This window comes from Budorcas taxicolor, chromosome X (assembly GCF_023091745.1).
Source record: "Budorcas taxicolor isolate Tak-1 chromosome X, Takin1.1, whole genome shotgun sequence".
Lineage (NCBI taxonomy): Eukaryota > Metazoa > Chordata > Mammalia > Artiodactyla > Bovidae > Budorcas > Budorcas taxicolor.
The window spans coordinates 42,290,591-42,308,639 of NC_068935.1; positions in this window are offsets into that span (position 1 = coordinate 42,290,591).

Consider the following 18,049-nt stretch of genomic DNA (forward strand, 5'->3'; position numbering starts at 1 on the left):
CAGCTCATGTTCTAAATAGCTGTAAAGAAAAGAGTATTGGGACTAAGATTCAGACTGGCATCTAAGTCCACGCATTCACCCGAATAGGCAGCCTGGGACACAGAACCTTCTCCCCACCTCACACCACTTAAAGAAGCAGCCTGCCTCTGAGAGTCTGTCGGGTGTGCTTGAATTCCTAACAGGGAGGAAGAATGAGAACTTTGGTCTAACAAACTGCTCAGGAAATCCAGCTCCTGGATGAGGTGGACTTTGGAGGGGCAAGGCCAGTTAGCTGTGCAAGGGGCTCCCAGAGTCCTCGCTGCCCCCTGCTGGTGCTGGGGTCACGTGCTCTCCCTTCCCCCGGGATGGAAGGGTCCCCTTGCTCTTACTCTTGCCAGGTGAGGCAGGGAGCTATTCTGCACAGCACTCTGCTGGAAAGAAAGTAGATAGTGTGGAACAGAGGAAGCGCATCTCAGAAGAAAGAAAACGTGAACTGAAGCACCGTCCTGTTCTCATAGAGCCATAGCAGTTTCTATATATACTATATTTAACAGAAGCTCACAGTCTCTTCTTTGTAATTATTTGTATGCATCAGCCGGACCTTCAAACTATCTGTATTATCCACAATTATCTCAACTCATCTACATGTTCAGTTTCCCAGGAAGGGGAAAACCTCTCCTGACAGTTTATGAATTCTGGGGAATCTGACTGGGGGAGACGTAGAAAAGCAAACAATTGGTAGGGCATATAATTATCTCTTTCAAAGGAAACATTCACCTCCAGCTGGCCTACTTGTGTAGGTTCTAGTGCCTGAAAAGAGAATTAATTAACCCAGGCAGGTCTCTAGTGCTTGCATGTCCTCCTTCAAAACCTATTTACGAACCTGCTTAGAAATGCTGGGCTTTTGCAAGCAGAGAATTCACTTATAAATACAGCTGCAGATGGAATTCTTTGCAAATGGAAATGGAAAATTCTGAACAGGAATAACTTGACATTTGATTCTGGAACAATAGTAAAATGTCAACATCTGCCGTGAAAATATAGAACTATAAAATAATGATTAAGAGTCCTTTCAGGTTTTTTAAAAATATATACCACTGTTTGGGTTTGGTTGTTTCACAAAGCTCTGTGCAGTATCACTTTACTACTATTTAAGCAATTGAGTAATTAAACAAGCACACTTAGACATTAAATTTTATTGGAACATAATAATAGAATCATTCTATCAGAGCTGTGGTCCATTTAGGCCAGAAGTCTCTCTTCCATGTACTAGAAGCTGGGTTTTTTGATAGTCTAATAATCCCTTGTTAATGATGATTTTAAAGATTTGGATTCACAGAAACATCCCAAATTCTGTTAAAAAACCATTTTAATGTGATCACTTATAATTGTGCTAAAACTTTTCTTAAATTTATGAACAATATGAACCAATATCAGCTCTTGAATGGCTAATTAAATCTGCTGCCTATGGTGTTAAGCAGCACCTCCAACTTTTTTTTCTTTTTAAAATATTTTTATTGTGATTAAGAAAACACACTTAACATAAAATTTACCATCTTAACACATTCTAAGTGTCCTGTTCAGTAGTGTTAAGTATATTCACATGGTTGTGCAATCAATCTCTAAAATTTTTTGTCTTGCAAAACTGAAATTATACCCATTAAACAATACCTCCCCCTTCCCCTCTCCAACTCAGCTCCTGGCAACCACCATTTTATTTTGTTTCTATGAATTTGATCACTTGAGGTACCTCATGTAGATGGAATCATACTATATTTGTTTGTCTTTTTGTGGCTGGCTTATTTCACTGAGCATGATGACTCAAAGTTCATCCACGTCATATCATGTGACAGGATCTCCTTCCTTTTTAAGGGTGAATAATATTCCATTGTATGCATATACCACACTTTGTTTATCCATTCATCCATTGATGGTGTGTGTGTGTGTGTGTTCAGTCACTCAGTCATGTCTGACTCATTGTGACCCTAGGGACTGTAGCTGCCAGGCTCCTCTGTCCATGGAATTCTTCTGGCAAAAATACTAGAGTGGGTTGCCATTTCCTCCTCCAGGCAATCTTCCTGACCCAGGGATAGAACCTGTATCTCCTGCATTGGCAGGCGGCTTCTTTACCACTGTGTCACCATGAACACTGGGCTTTCTTCTGCCTCTTAGCTATTGTAAATAATGCTGTTATGGACATGGGTGTGCAAGCATCTCTGAAAGATCCTGATTTCAACTGTTCAGGACCTATATCCAATCATGGGATTGATGGATCATATAGTAATTCTATTTTTAATTTTTTGAGCAATCACCATACTGTTTTCCATAGCATCTGTACCATTTTTCATTTCTACCATCAGTGCCTTCTACCAAGGTTTTAATTTCTCCACATCTTATCTTCTGTTCTTTTTTATAGTAGCCATCCTAGTGGTAAGTGACTTGGTATCTCTTTGTGGTTTTGATTTACATTTCCCTAATGGCACCCCACTCCAGCACTCTTGCCTGGAAAATCCCACAGACGGAGGAGCCTGGTAGGCTGCAGTCCATGGGGTCGTGAAGAGTCAGACATGACTGAACGACTTCACTTTTCACTTTCATGCATTGGAGGAGGCATTGGCAACCCACTCCAGTGTTCTTGCCTGGAGAATCCCAGGGACGGCGGCGCCTGGTAGGCTGCCATCTATGGGGTCGCACAGAGTCAGACACGACTGAAGCGACTTAGCAACAACAACAGCAACAGCAATGACTAATGATGTTGAGCATCGTTGGCCATTTGTATATATCTTTGAGAAATGTCTATTCAAATTTTTGTCCATTTTTTAATTGTGTTGTTTTCCTGTTGTTGAGTTGTAGAAGTTCTTTATATATTCTGGATATTACCTCCTCCTCAGACATAGGATTTGCAAATCTTTTCTACCATTATATAGGTTACTTTTTAACTCTGTTTATTGTGTCCTTTTATGCACAGAAGTTTTAAATTGTAACATAGTTGTATTTCTCTATTTTTATTTTTGTTACCTGTACTTTTGGTATCACAACTAGGAAATCCTTGAAAAATCCAATGTCATGAAGGTTCTACATTTAGATCTTTGATCCATATTGAGTTAATTTTCACACATGCTATAAAGTAAGGGTCAAACTTGGTTTGTTTGCATATGGATATACAGTTGTTTCAGCACCATTTGTTTAAGAGGATTTTTTTTTCCCTTTTGAAATTCATGGTCTTGACAGCCTTGTAAAAAAATTTGACCATATATATGAAAATTTATTTCTAAGGTCTCTGTTCTATTCCGATGATCTGCAGGTCTGTCTTTATGCCAGTACAACACTATTTTCATAACTGAATGTTTATAATAAGTTTTGAAATCAGCATGTGTGAGACCTCCAATCTCATTCTTTTTTTCCAAAGATTGTCTTGGGCTATTCAGAATCCCTAAAGATTCTATATGAATTTTAGATGGATCTTTCTTAATTTATTTATTAAAAAAAATTGTTGTTGTTGTTCTGGGTCATTGTTGCTGCACACGAGCTTTCTCTAGTTGCAGTGCACAGGACTTCTTATTGTGGTGGCTTCTTTTATTGCAGAGTCCTGACTCTAGGCACATGGGCTTCAGTAGTTGCAGCATGCAGGCTCAGGAGTTGTGGCTTGTGGGCCCTAGAGCATGGACTCAGTAGTTGTGGCACATAGACCTAGATGCTCAGTGGCATGTGGAGTCTTCCCAAACCCAGGGATTGAAACCATGTCCCCTGCATTCACCAGTGGACTCTCAACCACTGTACTACCAGGGAAGTTCAGGATGGATCTTTCTGTTTCCACAAAAAATGCAATTAAATCTGTAGATTACTTTGGGTGCTATTGACATCTTAACAATATTAAGTTTTCTAATCCACGAACACAAGATGTTTTCCATTTATTTGTGTCTTCTCTGTTCTTAAGAAAACCAGCTGTACTAAGATATAATTAATATACCATAAAACTCACTCATTTGGGAATTCCAAATATTTTTCTCTCAGTCCATAGGTTGCCTTTCATTTCGTTGATGGGCTCATTTGCTGTTCAAAACTGTTTAATTTACATAGTAACATTTGTCTATTTATGCCTTTGTTGGCTGTGCTTTCAGTGTCATATTTAAGAAATCATTGCCAAGATCAATGTCAAGAAGATTTTCCCCTTTTTTTCTTTGGGATTTGGGTCTCATTTAAGTCTTTAATTCATTTTTTGTTGCTTTTTGTATATTACATAAGATAAGGGTCCATATTTCATTTTTTTGCACGTGAACATCAAGTTTTCCCAGCACTGTTTGTTGAAGGACTGTCCTTTCCCCATTCAATGGTCTTGACAGTCTTATTGAAGATCAGTTGGCTATATTTGTGTTGGTTTATTTCTGGGCTCTCTAGGCTGTGCCTTTGGTCTATGTGTCTGTTTTTATGCCAGTGCCATACCGTTTTGTTTACTGTATCTTTGTAATATATTTTGAAATCAGGATATGGGATGGCCCCGACTTTGTTCTTCTTGCACAGAATTTCTTTATTTGTTTGTTTTTTGTGTGTGTGTGTGTGTGGTTCCATATGAATTTTATGATTGTTTTTCTATTTTTCTAAAAAATACTGTTGGGTTTTGATAGAGATTGCATTGAACCTGTAGATAGCTTTGGGCAATATGAACCTTTTAATGATACTAATACTTCTGATCCATGGACATGGGATATCTCCATGGATATTTCTCCACTTATTTGTGTTTGCTTTCTTTTATCTAGAGTTTTATAGTTTTGTTTTTAAATGAATGATAGCTAGTTGTATTAATATACCACATTTCGTTTATCCATTCATTAATGGATGGACATTTGAGTTGTTTTCACTTCTTGGCTACTATAAATAATGCTGTTATGAAAATCAGTGTACAAGTTTTTGTTTATATGTATTCTTTCAATTCAATGTCTTTTAGTATATTTACAAGCCTATGTAACAGTCCTACAGTCACAATACCCTGAATGTACCTGATTTTCTCTGATCTCAGAACTTGGTTAGTACTTGACGGGAGAAATATCAAACCTCAGATATGCAGATGATACCACTTTAATGGCAGAAAGTAAAGAGGAACTAAAGAGCTTCTTGATGAGGGTGAAAGAGGAGCATGAAAAAGCTGGCTTGAAACTCAACATTCAAAAAACTAAGATCATGGCATTTGGTCCCATCATTTTATGGCAAATAAAAGAAGAAAAAATGGAAACAGTGAGACTTTATTTTCTTGGGCTCCAAAATCATTGTGGACAGTGACTACTGCCATGAAATTAAAAGACACTTGCTCCTTGGAAGAAAAGCTATGACAAACCTAGACAACATATTAAATGGCAGAGACATCACTTTGCCTACAAAGTTCCGTCTAGTCAAAGCTATGTTTTTTCCAGGAGTCATGTACAGATGTGAGAGTTGGACCATAAAGAAAGCAGAGGGCTGAAGAACTGATGCTTTCAAACTGTGGTGCTGGAGAAGACTCTTGACAATCCCTTGGACTACCAGGAGATCAAACCAGTTAATCCTAAAGAAAATCAACCCTGAATATTTATGGGAAGGACTGATGCTAAAGCTGAAGTTCCAATACTTTGGCCACCTGATGCTGAGAGCTGACTCATTAGAAAGGACCCTGATGCTGGGAAAGATTGAAGGCAAAAGGAGAAGAGGGTGGCAAAGGATGAGATTGTTAGATAGCATCACCAACTCTATGGACATGAATTTGAGCAAACTTCAGGAGATAGTGGAGGACAGAGGAGCCTGGTGTGCTGCAGTCTATGGGGTGCAAAGAGTTGGACACAACTTACTGACTGAACAACAACATGCAACAATCACCATTCTCTAATTCCAGAATATTTTCATTTACCCAAAAAAGAAACCCTATACCTATGTAGTCATTCCCCATTCTCTACTACCCCCCAATCTTTGGCAACCACTATTCTACTTTCTGTCTCTAGATATTTGCCTATTTTGGACATTTCACATAAGGGGAATCATGTGATATTTATCCTTTCGTGTCTGGTTTCTTTCACTTAGCATAATGCTTTCTAGTTTCCTCCATGTTGAATAAGGATTTCATTCTTTTTTATGACTGAATAATACTCCATTTTATGATTATACAACATTTGTTTATCCTTTAGTCAGTTGATGGGCATTTGTATCATTTCCACTTTTTAGCTTTCACAAATAGTGTTGCTGGGAGCATTTGTATACAAGTTTTTGTGTGGATGTATGTTTTCAATTCACTTGGATATTTTCAGTATCTTTAGGAGTGGTATTGCTGAATCATATGGTTACTTTGTTTAATTTCTTTAGAAACTACCAAACTGTTTTCTAATGAACTAAACCTTTTATATTCCAACCAACAATGTATGGTTTCCAATTTCTTCATGTCTTTACCAATATTTGTTATTATTTATCTTCCAAATATTTGGGTTTTCTTACCAATAGACTTCTCTGTTTCTCAGCATTTTGTTAGCCTTCCCTCACTATGGTTGTCTCAGATGGAGTGTGTTCAAAGTCTTCCTGCTGAACCTTTGTAGTGGGTTAATTCAAGCAGTAGGCTAGAGCAAAATGAACTGATTAAGGTGTTTGATTTATGTTTCCTGCTTTGAGAGCATATAGATGCTCCCAAAGGAATGGTCTTCCAGAAACTTTTTATTACCACTCTACTACATGATAATGTTTTAAAGGTGAAAGCACAGTTTTCACTAGAGGGGTGTTTGTGTTTCTCCATAATGTCAATCGGCTTTCCACCTGCTTCTTTGTCTACACTAATCAAAACTTGAAGGAAGAAAGATTGATAATGTAACATGCTGCCCTTCTTTCACCCCAAAAGCCTAAGATCCTGTAATGGTTTTTGTAAAATCAGAACATGATTACCTAAGAAACCATGACTCCATGTAGGAAGCTCCTGTTGTCTTTTCTTTCTGTACTATTCACTCTTCTGTTTCCATTTTCTTTATGATGAATCAGCCTTTAACATGCAATGAAAATTCTCAAATATGTAGGCACTGACAATTTTTAAGTAATTGCAGCTCCTAGTAAAGAGGTTTTTCCATTTTTGAAATTTGCTATTTTTAAACATATCTTAAACATACAAAATTGTTTTGAAGAGAGTTATGTAGTTTTCTTATGTGAGAAGAGGAATGGCAAAGTTGGAAGCAATATTTAAGCATATTCTCAACAATCCATTTGAATTTCATTTGTAGGAAAGAGTATACTTTTAAGACACAACAGGACATAACTTTTTTTGCCTCATGCTGGGAATCCAAACAAGTGAGTTGCATTTACATCTCAGCCCCTAACTTGATAAGTGGAATTCTAGATCATTATATTTGTTTGCAAAGAAGTACCAAGCAGTTTTAAAGGTCTGATATTTTCACTGAGATTTAATTTACATACCAAAAACTTCACAACTTTAAAGTATGCAATTCAGTGGTTTTTAGTATATTTAAAAGGTTGTGCAATCCTCACCACTCCTTAAATCCAGAAAATTTTCATCACCCCAAAAAGAAACCCCACGCTCAGTAGCAGTCACTCCCCTCTCCTCCTTTCCACCAGCCAATGACAACCACTAATGTACTTACTGCCTTTATGGATTTTCCTATTCTGGACATCTCATATGAAAGGGATCAAACAATACATGGTCTTTCTGACTGGGTGTTTTCATGAAGCATGTTTTCAAGGTGTATCAATGATGTAGCAGGCATCAGTGCTTCATTGCTTTTTAAAATTTTTATTGGATTATGGTTAATCCAATGTGTTAGTTTCAGATGTACAGCAAAGTGATTCAATTATACATATACAATATTCATTATTTTTCAGATTCTTTTCTCATATAGATTATCACAGAATATTGAGCAGAATTCCCTGTGCTATACAGTAGGTCCTTGTTGTTTGTTTATCTTATATATAGTAGTGAGGCTTCCCTGGTGGCTCAGTGGTAAAGAATCTGCCTGCCAATGCAGAAGATGTGAGTTTGATCCCTGGGCCAGGGAAGATCCCCTGGAGAAAGAAATGGCAACCCACTCCAGTATTCCTGCCTGGGAAATCCCGTGGACAGAGGAACCCAGCAGGCTACATACAGTCCATGGGGTTGCACAAGAGTTGGACATGACTGAGTGACTAAACAACAACATGTAGTAGTGTGTATATGTTAATCCCAGGCTCCCGATTTATTCCTCCCCTGGCCTGCCACATTTCACTTTTGGTAACCATAGATTTGTTTTTTATATCTGTAATCTTGTTTCTCTTTTGTAAATAAGTTCATTTGTATCATGTTTTAAAATTAGATTCCACATATGAATGATATCATGTGATATTTATCTTTGTCTGACTTACTTCACTTAGTATGATAATTTCTAGGTCCATCAATGTTACTGAGTGCTTCATTACTTTTAATTGCCAAATACTATTCCATTGTCTATATATACTACATTTTACTTATTCATTTACCAGTTGGTGGACTTTTGAGTTCTTTCCACTTTGGGGCTATTATGAATAATGCTTCTATGAATATTTGTATACTAGTTTTTGTGTGGATATCAGTTTTCGTTTCCCTTGGATACATACCTAGGAGTGGAGTTCCTTGAATATATAATAACTCTATGTTCAACCACTAAAGGAATTGCCAGTCTGTATTCCATAGTGACTGCACCACCTTATACTATCACTAGCATGGGTCAGTGTTCTCTTTTCACCAACATTTAATATTGTCTGCCTTTATATATTTATATAAAACTTTAGCCATTATAGCTACCCTAGTGGGTATGAAGTGGTATCTCATCATGTTTTGATTTGCATTTCCTTAATGACTAATTATTTTGAGCATCTTTTCATGTGCTTTTGAACCATTTGTATGTCATCTTTGGGAAAGTGCATATTCAAATTCATTGCCCATTCTCTTTAAAAAAAAAATTTAGTCACACCCCATAGCATGCGGGATATTAGTTCCCCAACGAGGGGTCGAACCTACACCCCTTGCATTGGAAAGTAAGTAAGTGTTAGTCACTCAGTCGTGCCCAACTCTTTGCGACCCCATGGACTGCAGCTCACCAGGCTCCTCTGTCCATGAGATTTTCTAGACAAGGATACTGGAGTGGGTTGCCATTTCCTTCTCCAGGGGATCTTCCCAACCCAGGGATCGAACCCAGGTCTCCTGCACTGCAGGCAGATTCTTTACTGACTGAACCACAAGGGAAGCCAAAGAAGAGTCTTAACCACTGGACTGCCAGGGAAATCCCCATTCCCCATTTTCTAATTGGAATGCCTTTTTTTTTCTTGAGCTGTAAGAGTTCTTTATATATTTTGTATGTAAGACATATCATATATGTGATCTGCAAATGTTTTCTCCCATTCTGTGGGGTGTTTCACCACTTTCTTGACGGCACCCTTTGAAGTATAAGAGTTTTAATATTCATGGAATTATCTGTTTTTTTATTTTGGTTGCTTGTGTTTTTGGTGTCTTATCTAAAAAGTGCCTAGATTCTCTAATCTAGGTCATGAAGATTTACACCTATTTTCCTTCTTAAAGTCTGATAGTGTTAGCTCTTTGATCCATTTAAAATTAATTTTTAGTATATGGTGTCACCAGTGTGTTCTTTTGGCAAAACTCTATTAGTCTTTGCTCTGCTTCATTCCATATTCCAAGGCCAAATTTGCCTGTTACTCCAGGTGTTTCTTGACTTCCTACTTTTCCATTCCAGTCCCCTATAATGAAAAGGACATCTTTTTTGGGTGTTAGTTCTAAAAGGTCTTGGAGGTCTTCATAGAACCGTTCAACTTCAGCTTCTTCAGTGTTACTGGTTGGGGCATAGACTTGGATTACTGTGATATTGAATGGTTTGCCTTGGAAACAAACAGAGATCATTCTGTTGTTTTTGAGATTGCATCCAAGTACTGCATTTCAGACTCTTTTGTTGACCATGATGGCTATTCCATTTTTTTCTAAGGAATTCCTGCCCACAGTAGTAGATATAATGGTCATCTGAGTTAAATTCACCCATTCCAGTCCATTTTAGTTTGCTGATTCCTAGAATGTTGACGTTCACTCTTGCCATCTCCTGTTTGACTACTTCCAATTTGCCTTGATTCATGGGCCTAACATTCCAGGTTCCTATACAATATTGCTCTTTACAGCATTGGACCTTGCTTCTATCACCAATCACATCCACAACTGGGTATTGTTTTTGCTTTGGCTCCATCCCTTCATTCTTTCTGGAGTTATTTCTCCACTGATCTCCAGTACCATATTGGGCACCTACCGACCTGGGGAGTTCCTCCTTCAGTATCCTATCATTTTGCCTTTTCATACTCTTCATGGGGTTCTCAAGGCAAGAATACTGAAGTGGTTTGCCATTCCCTTCTCCAGTGGACCACATTCTGTCAGACCTCTCCACCATGACCCGCCCGTCTTGGGTGGCCCCACACAGCATGGCTTAGTTTCATTGAGTTAGACGAGGCTGTGGTCCATGTGATTAAATTGACTAGTTTTCTGTGATTATTGTTTGTGTGTCTGCCCTCCGATGCCCTCTCGCAACATCTACTGTCTTACTTGGGTTTCTCTTACCTTGGATGTGGGGTATCTCTTGAAGGCTGCTCCAGGAAACCGCAGCCGCTGCTCCTTACCTTGGACAGGGGGTATCTCCTCATGGCCACCCCTCCTGACCATGAACGTGGAGTAGCTCCTCTCAACCCTCCTGCGCCCGCGCAGCCACCGCTCCTTGGACGCACTGGTCATAGCAAAGACCCTCTTCCAACAACACAAGAGAAGACTCTACACATGGACATCACCAGATGGTCAACACCAAAATCAGATTGATTATGTTCCTTGCAGCCAAAGATGGAGAAGCTCTATACAGTCAGCAAAAACAAGACCAGGAGCTCACTGTGGCTCAAATCATGAACTCCTTATTGCCAAATTCAGACTTAAATTGAAGAAAGTAGGGAAAACCATTAGACCATTCAGGTATGACCTAAATCAAATTCCTTATGATTATACAGTGGAAGTGAGAAATAAATTTAAGGGACTAGATCTGATAGATAGACTGCCTGATGAACTATGGACAGAGGTTCGTGACATTGTACAGGAGACACGGATCAAGACCATCCCCATGGAAAAGAAATGCAAAAAAGCAAAATGGCTGTCTGGGAAAGCCTTACAAATAGCTGTGAAAAGAAGAGAAGTGAAAAGCAAAGGAGAAAAGGAAAGATATAAGCATCTGAATGCAGAGTTCCAAAGAATAGCAAGAAGAGATAAGAAAGCCTTCCTCAGCGATCAATGCAAAGAAATAGAGGAAAAGAACAGAATGGGAAAGACTAGAGAAATCTTGAAGAAAATTAGAGATACCAAGGGAACATTTCATGCAAAGATGGGCTCGATGAAGGATAGAAATGGTGTGGACCTAACAGAAGCAGAAGGTATTAAGAAGAGGTGGCAAGAATACACAGAAGAACTGTACAAAAAAGATCTTCAAGACCAAGATATTCACAATGGTGTGATCACTCACCTAGAGCCAGACATCTTGGAGTATGAAATTAAGTGGGCCTTAGAAAGCATCACTACGTCTGACGCAGGATACAGCATGCTTGGGGCTGGTGCATGGGGATGACCCACAGAGATGTTATGGGGAGGGAGGTGGGAGGGGGGTTCATGTTTGGGAACACATGTAAGAATTAAAGATTTTAAAATTAAAAAAATAAAAAACTTAATACTAAAAAAAAAAAAAAGAAAGAAAGCATCACTACGAACAAAGCTAGTGGAGGTGATGGAATTCCAGTTGAGCTATTTCAAATCCTGAAAGATGATGCTGTGAAAATGCTGCACTCAATATGCCAGCAAATTTGGAAAACTCAGCAGTGGCCACAGGACTGGAAAAGGTCAGTTTTCATTCCAAATCCAAAGAAAGGCAATGCCAAAGAATGCTCAAACTACCACACAATTGCACTCATCTCACATGCTAGTAAAGTAATGCTCAAAATTCTCCAAGCCAGGCTTCAGCAATATGTGAATCGTGAACTTTCAGATGTTCAAGATGGTTTTAGAAATGGCAGAGGAACCAGAGATCAAATTGCCAACATCTGCTGGATCATGGAAAAAGCAAGAGAGTTCCAGAAAAACATCTATTTCTGCTTTACTGACTATGCCAAAGCCTTTGACAGTGTGGATCACAATAAACTGTGGAAAATTCTGAAAGAGGTGGGAATACCAGACCACCTGACCTGCCTCTTGAGAAACCTATATGCAGGTCAGGAAGCAACAGTTAGAACTGGACATGGAACAACAGACTGGTTCCAAATCAGGAAAGGAGTACATCAAGGCTGTATATTGTCACCCTGCTTATTTAACTTATATGCAGAGTACATCATGAGAAATGCTGGGATGGAAGAAGCACAAGCTGGTATCAAGATTAAAGGCAGAAATATCAATAACCTCAGATATGCAGATGACACCACCCTCATCGCAGAAAGTGAAGAGGAACTAAAGAGCCTCTTGATGAAAGTGAAAGAGGAGAGTGAAAAAGTTGGCTTAAAGGTCGACATTCAGAAAACGAAGATCATGGCATCTGGTCCCATCACTTCTTGGGAAATAGATGGGGAAACAGTGGAAACAGTGTCAGACTTTATTTATTTTGAGGGGCTCCAAAATCACTGCAGATGGTGATTGCAGCCATGAAATTAAAAAACGCTTACTCCTTGGAAGGAAAGTTATAACCAACCTAGATAGCATATTCAAAAGCAGAGACATTACTTTGCCAACAAAGCTCCGTCTAGTCAAGGCTATGGTTTTTCCAGTGGTCATGTATGAATGTGAAAGTTGGGCTGTGAAGAAAGCTCAGCGCTGAAGAATTGATGCTTTTGAACTGTGGTGTTGGAGAAGACTCTTGAGAGTCCCTTGGACTGCAAGGAGATCCAACCAGTCCATCCTAAAGGAGATCAGTCCTGGGTGTTCTTTGGAAGGAATGATACTATAGCTGAAACTCCAGTACTTTGGCCACCTCATGTGAAGAGTTGATTCATTGGAAAAGACCCTGATGCTGGGAGGGATTGAGGGCAGGAGGAGAAGCGGACGACAGAGGATGAGACGGCTGGATGGCATCACCGACTCAATGGACGTGAGTTTGAGCGAACTCCAGGAGTTGGTGATGGACAGGGAGGCCTGGCATGCTGCAATTCATGAGTTCGCAGAGTCAGACACAACAGAGCGACTGGACTGAACTGATACGGTGTGAGGTAACTTCCCTCTTTTGCATGCAATATACATTTATTTCAGTACATTTTGTTGAAAAGACTATTCTTTCCCCATAGAATGGTCATGGTACCCTTGTTGAAAATCAATTGACCTTAGAAGTGGTTTATTTATGGACTTTCTTTCTTACTCCATTGATCAATATGTCTTTAGGCCAGTATCACACTGCCTTCATTAAAGTAGTTTAATAGTAATTTTTGAAATGAAGAAGTATAAAGTTCACATTCTTTGTCCTTCTGATCCCTCCAGTGGCTGCTTAGTTGCTGGTTTTCACTGTGGTTGTGGGCTGTTGATTTTTAAGGCTACCACAGGACTGGGGAGGGAGCATGGAAACAGAGGGACTTTCTAATAACACAAAGCATACTGTTCTTATCAAGATTAAGCCATTTGCTTGAAGAAATGTTCTCTGGATTTTTGTAAGCTTTCAGTTATTTTCTGGAATACTGGAAAAGTTACTTTTGACAATTTTTGGCTAGTGTTTTCATTGCTTTTACGGAAGGGAGGGTTTTCAAAGTTCCTCATTTCATCATTCTTGAAGTCATCTAGATCTGAGTTTTTAATCTCCACTACTTCCTCCTTCTTTGCACCAAATGTTGTTAGATCAACTTGTACAGCTTTCTAGGAATTGAATAGGTAACAGAATCACAGATTATCACATGCATTTGGGCTTCCCTGGTGGCTCAGACGGTAAAGAGTCTGCCTGCAATGTGGGAGACTCAGGTTCGATCCCTGGGTCAGGAAAATCCCCTGGAGAAGGAAATGGCAACCCACTCCAGTATTCTTGCCTGGAGAATTCCCATGGACAGAGGAACCTGGTGGGCTATAGTGCGTAGGGTCAAAAAGAGTGGGACACAACTGCGCGATTTCACTTTCTTTCACAAACCAGGAAAAAACTTCTGTGTAAGATAGGATCCTTGTCTTTTTATGTATTAATGTGTATATCACTTACCCACACTGAAGTAGAGTATTAAAATGGGAAATTCTGTCATATATATGTATGTATATATATATATATATACATATATATATATATATATATATGATCTAACCTCCATAGTACAATTTTGTCAATTGACCAATAATATCCTTTACAGCACTTTATTATCCTTTAGCACAGGATCCGGTCTAAGATCAGATATAGATTTATTTGTCACATCTCTTTAGTTTGGAGCATGCACACAGTCTTTCTTTTATGACACTGAGATTTTTTGAAGAATGAAGCCTTCATTCCTTTTGTTTTAATAGACTGTTTCTCATTTGGAGTTTGTCTAGTATTTCCTCATATTTAGACCCACATTATATATTCTCAGCTAGAAAACTACATACTTGCTGTTGTCATTCATAGGGTTTAATATTGAGAGACATAAGATGTTTATCTGATCTCCATGGGTGATGTAAATTTTGATCATCCAATCAGGTTGTTTTCGGATTTTTCCGCTTTACACTTAATAATTTTTTCTCTAACAACTAATAAGTAGTCTGTGGAGAGACATTTTAAGAACAATGTAAGTATTCTGATCCTCATCAAAAATTTCCCTTTGGTTTGGCATCAACTGATGATTCCTGCTTAAATCAATCTTTACTATGATGGTTGAAAAATGATGATTTTCCAGCTCCAGTGCTCCCTCTGCAATTACCATTCAATACTCAAGGGCTCATATTTTAAAACAGCTTTATCTATGGTCCTTTCTATGTGGGGAAGCTAGTATGACATACTACAGTCAAAACCAGCTTGTTGGTCTCAATGAGGATAATATGCTGTGGTGGGGGGAGCTATTAGGATAGGTAGCAGAGCCTGTATGGGTAATCAGAAATTGTAGTTCAGCGGTCCTTTGGCATTATATAACTGACCAGGTACCCTAGGGACATATAGATGTGCAGTCCACTGAGCAACTAACAAAATTCCTGGTTTAGTGAAGGGAAATGTGGTTTGATCTACCACAATAGAGAGTCACGACCTTTCACCCCATTACCATATCTGAGTCAGTTTATAGATTTAGGATCTCATAAATGAAAAGGAGTCCAGGTACCCTTAAAGAAGAATACCACAAGTATGTATACATTTTCCTCCTCATTTTCTCCCCAGCGACACTGAAGCCATTTTCCCTACAGAAGGGGAATATCCACATTTTGGAGAACAGTAGATTCTAATTTTGAGTTAACACTATTTTCTGGACAGTCAGAACACTATGGCCACCAGCCATAGACTTTTAGGATAAGGATTGACAGCATATAAGTACAGTTTTGACCCTAGGCAGTCTCTTACCATAAGCCCAATGAAACCACCAAGCCCAATTCAATGAAAATATTCCCAGTTCCTAAAGGTATAAATGAAATGCATATCCTCAGCAAATGACAGAATTCCCACTGGACTTCTTGAGCCACAGAGATAGGACTTTTGAGACTATTATGGAAGAAAAGGCCAAGTATAGACTCTTGGAATTCCACCTCCCTAACAAGGAAGCAATATTGCCTCCTTGGTAGAATAGTAGAGATAAATGTTACCATAGTGGCTCAGATGGTAAAGAATCCACCTGCAAGGCCGGAGACCCGGGTTTGAGCCCTGGATTGGGAAGATTCCCTGGAGAAAGGAATGGCTAACCACTCCAGTATTCTTGCCTGGAGAATTCCATGGACAGAGGACACTGGCGGGCTACAGTTCACGGGCTTGCAAAGAATCAGACATGACTGAGTGACTTTCAGATCAACACAGGAGATGTAGAAGTGATGATTTAATTCATATTTGGCTACTTTAAAAGTCAGGTGAGTCTGAAAGTGACCTTAAATTATCATTAATTTTATGTTAACTCTAAATCTGGCTACTGTTCCAGATGTGATCTTGTAAACAGTTGGCAAGTAGCTATTGATCTAATGAAAGCACTTTCTTTATATATCAATCAGGACAAAGATTAGGGTGAGGTGAGTGAACCAGTTGCCTCTGGCACAAAATTTAAGGGACTTCCCCCAAAATCAGTAACCAAGATAAATGATATTTTAATGCAATATTTTACAAAACTAAAACTAACGCAAAAACCTGTGACATACAAAATAGCAAAATTTTAAATAGAGACAAGGTTAGCAACAGAGAATAGCAGAAGCAGAATTCTGCAGATTATGTCAATTCTTCAGCCATGTGCTACTAATTTGCAGGGAACACTTATCATCTCATCATCCCACAGCACATCATTGTGGTGCTGCTGCTGCTGCTGCGTCACTTCAGATGTGTCTGACTCTGTGTGACCCTATGGACTGCAGCCCGCCAGGCTCCTGTGTCTATGGGATTCTCAGAGAATCCCAGGGACGGGGGAGCCTGGTGGGCTGCTGTCTCTGGGGTCGCACAGAGTTGGACATGACTGAAGCGACTTAGCAGCAGCAGCAGCAGGCAAGGGTACTGGAGTGGGTTGCCATGCTCTCCTCCAGGGGATCTTCCCAACCCAGGGATAAAACCCGGGTCTCCTACATTTCAGGCAGTTTCTTTACCAGTGAGCCACCAGGGAAGCCCCTATCATTATGCTAGTCTACCACTGATAACATCATATTGACTAAACACAGAAAGCAAAAATTAACAGGTACCTCAGATGCTAGAAAATGGGCAACAGTTCTCCCCAAAATACAAGGTTCTCCTGACACATCAGTAAAATTTTGGTGGGGGGGCAAGTACATCCAGGATTTGGGACATACTGAATATCCCTTCCAAAGTAAATAAAAAGTGGTTGCATCTTTGACTCCCTATCATTTAAAGAATTGGAGAAAGCAATGGCGCCCCACTCCAGTACTCTTGCCTGGAAAATCCCATGGACAGAGGAGCCTGGTAGGCTGCAGTCCATGGGGTCGCTACTAGTCGGACATGACTGAGCGACCTCACTTTCACTTTTCACTTTCATGCATTGGAGAAGGAAATGGCAACCCACTCCAGTGCTCTTGCCTGGAGAATCCCAGGGACGGAGGAGTCTGGTGGGCTGCCGTCTATGGGGTCGCACAGAGTCGGACACGACTGAAGCGATTTAGCAGCAGCAGCAGCAGCAGCATTTAAAGAATTTCAATGGATTTTGTAGATAACAGATCATGTTTGACTGGTTGCTTCTTTCCATTTACTGGCCTACAATGCTGTAATCTTCCATCTTTGAGAGAACACAGAGCAAGAGATGGTGCTCCACCTAATCCAAGGAGTAGTTATACCACTTGGCCACTATAACCCATTAAACCCAATGGTACCAGAAACATTTGTGGCAGACTGGGATGTTATAATAGCTTATGGAAAGTCCATACCCAAGAATCACAGCAAGGAGTCCCTGGAGTTCTTAAACAAACTGATATTCCCTTAAGCAAGTAACTTTTCTCCTTTAAAACTAACCCATGTCTTGCTTCTAGTTTCTGGTTGTTTGTAGTTTCTGGTTGAATTTCTAACAGAGATCTTCGAGTGACTAATTATAACCCAAACTGCCCATCATGAATTGAATGCTAAGAGTCAGCTGCCTAGCTATAACCTTAGATGTACCCTGAAGCATTTTCCTCTTCAATGGAAGCTATTGAGTATATATTCAGAATGTGGCATGAGTAGATATTGAAGTTACAAGTCCCAGCATATCTACTCCTGCTTCATAGCTATTTTTGCAATACCTACAACCTCATGGGAAGTTCAAGACTTATTTAAAACTGGCTCTGCGTAATATGCCTACAACAGCCAGAAGTGAATTGTTCCAGCATTATAGCCCTGAGAGCTATCCCAGAAGAACAGTGGAGAAGTAAAGTCCTCCCAGTGTGCAGAACTTCAAGGAGTACAACTTCAGGTCCACTTCGCTTACTTGG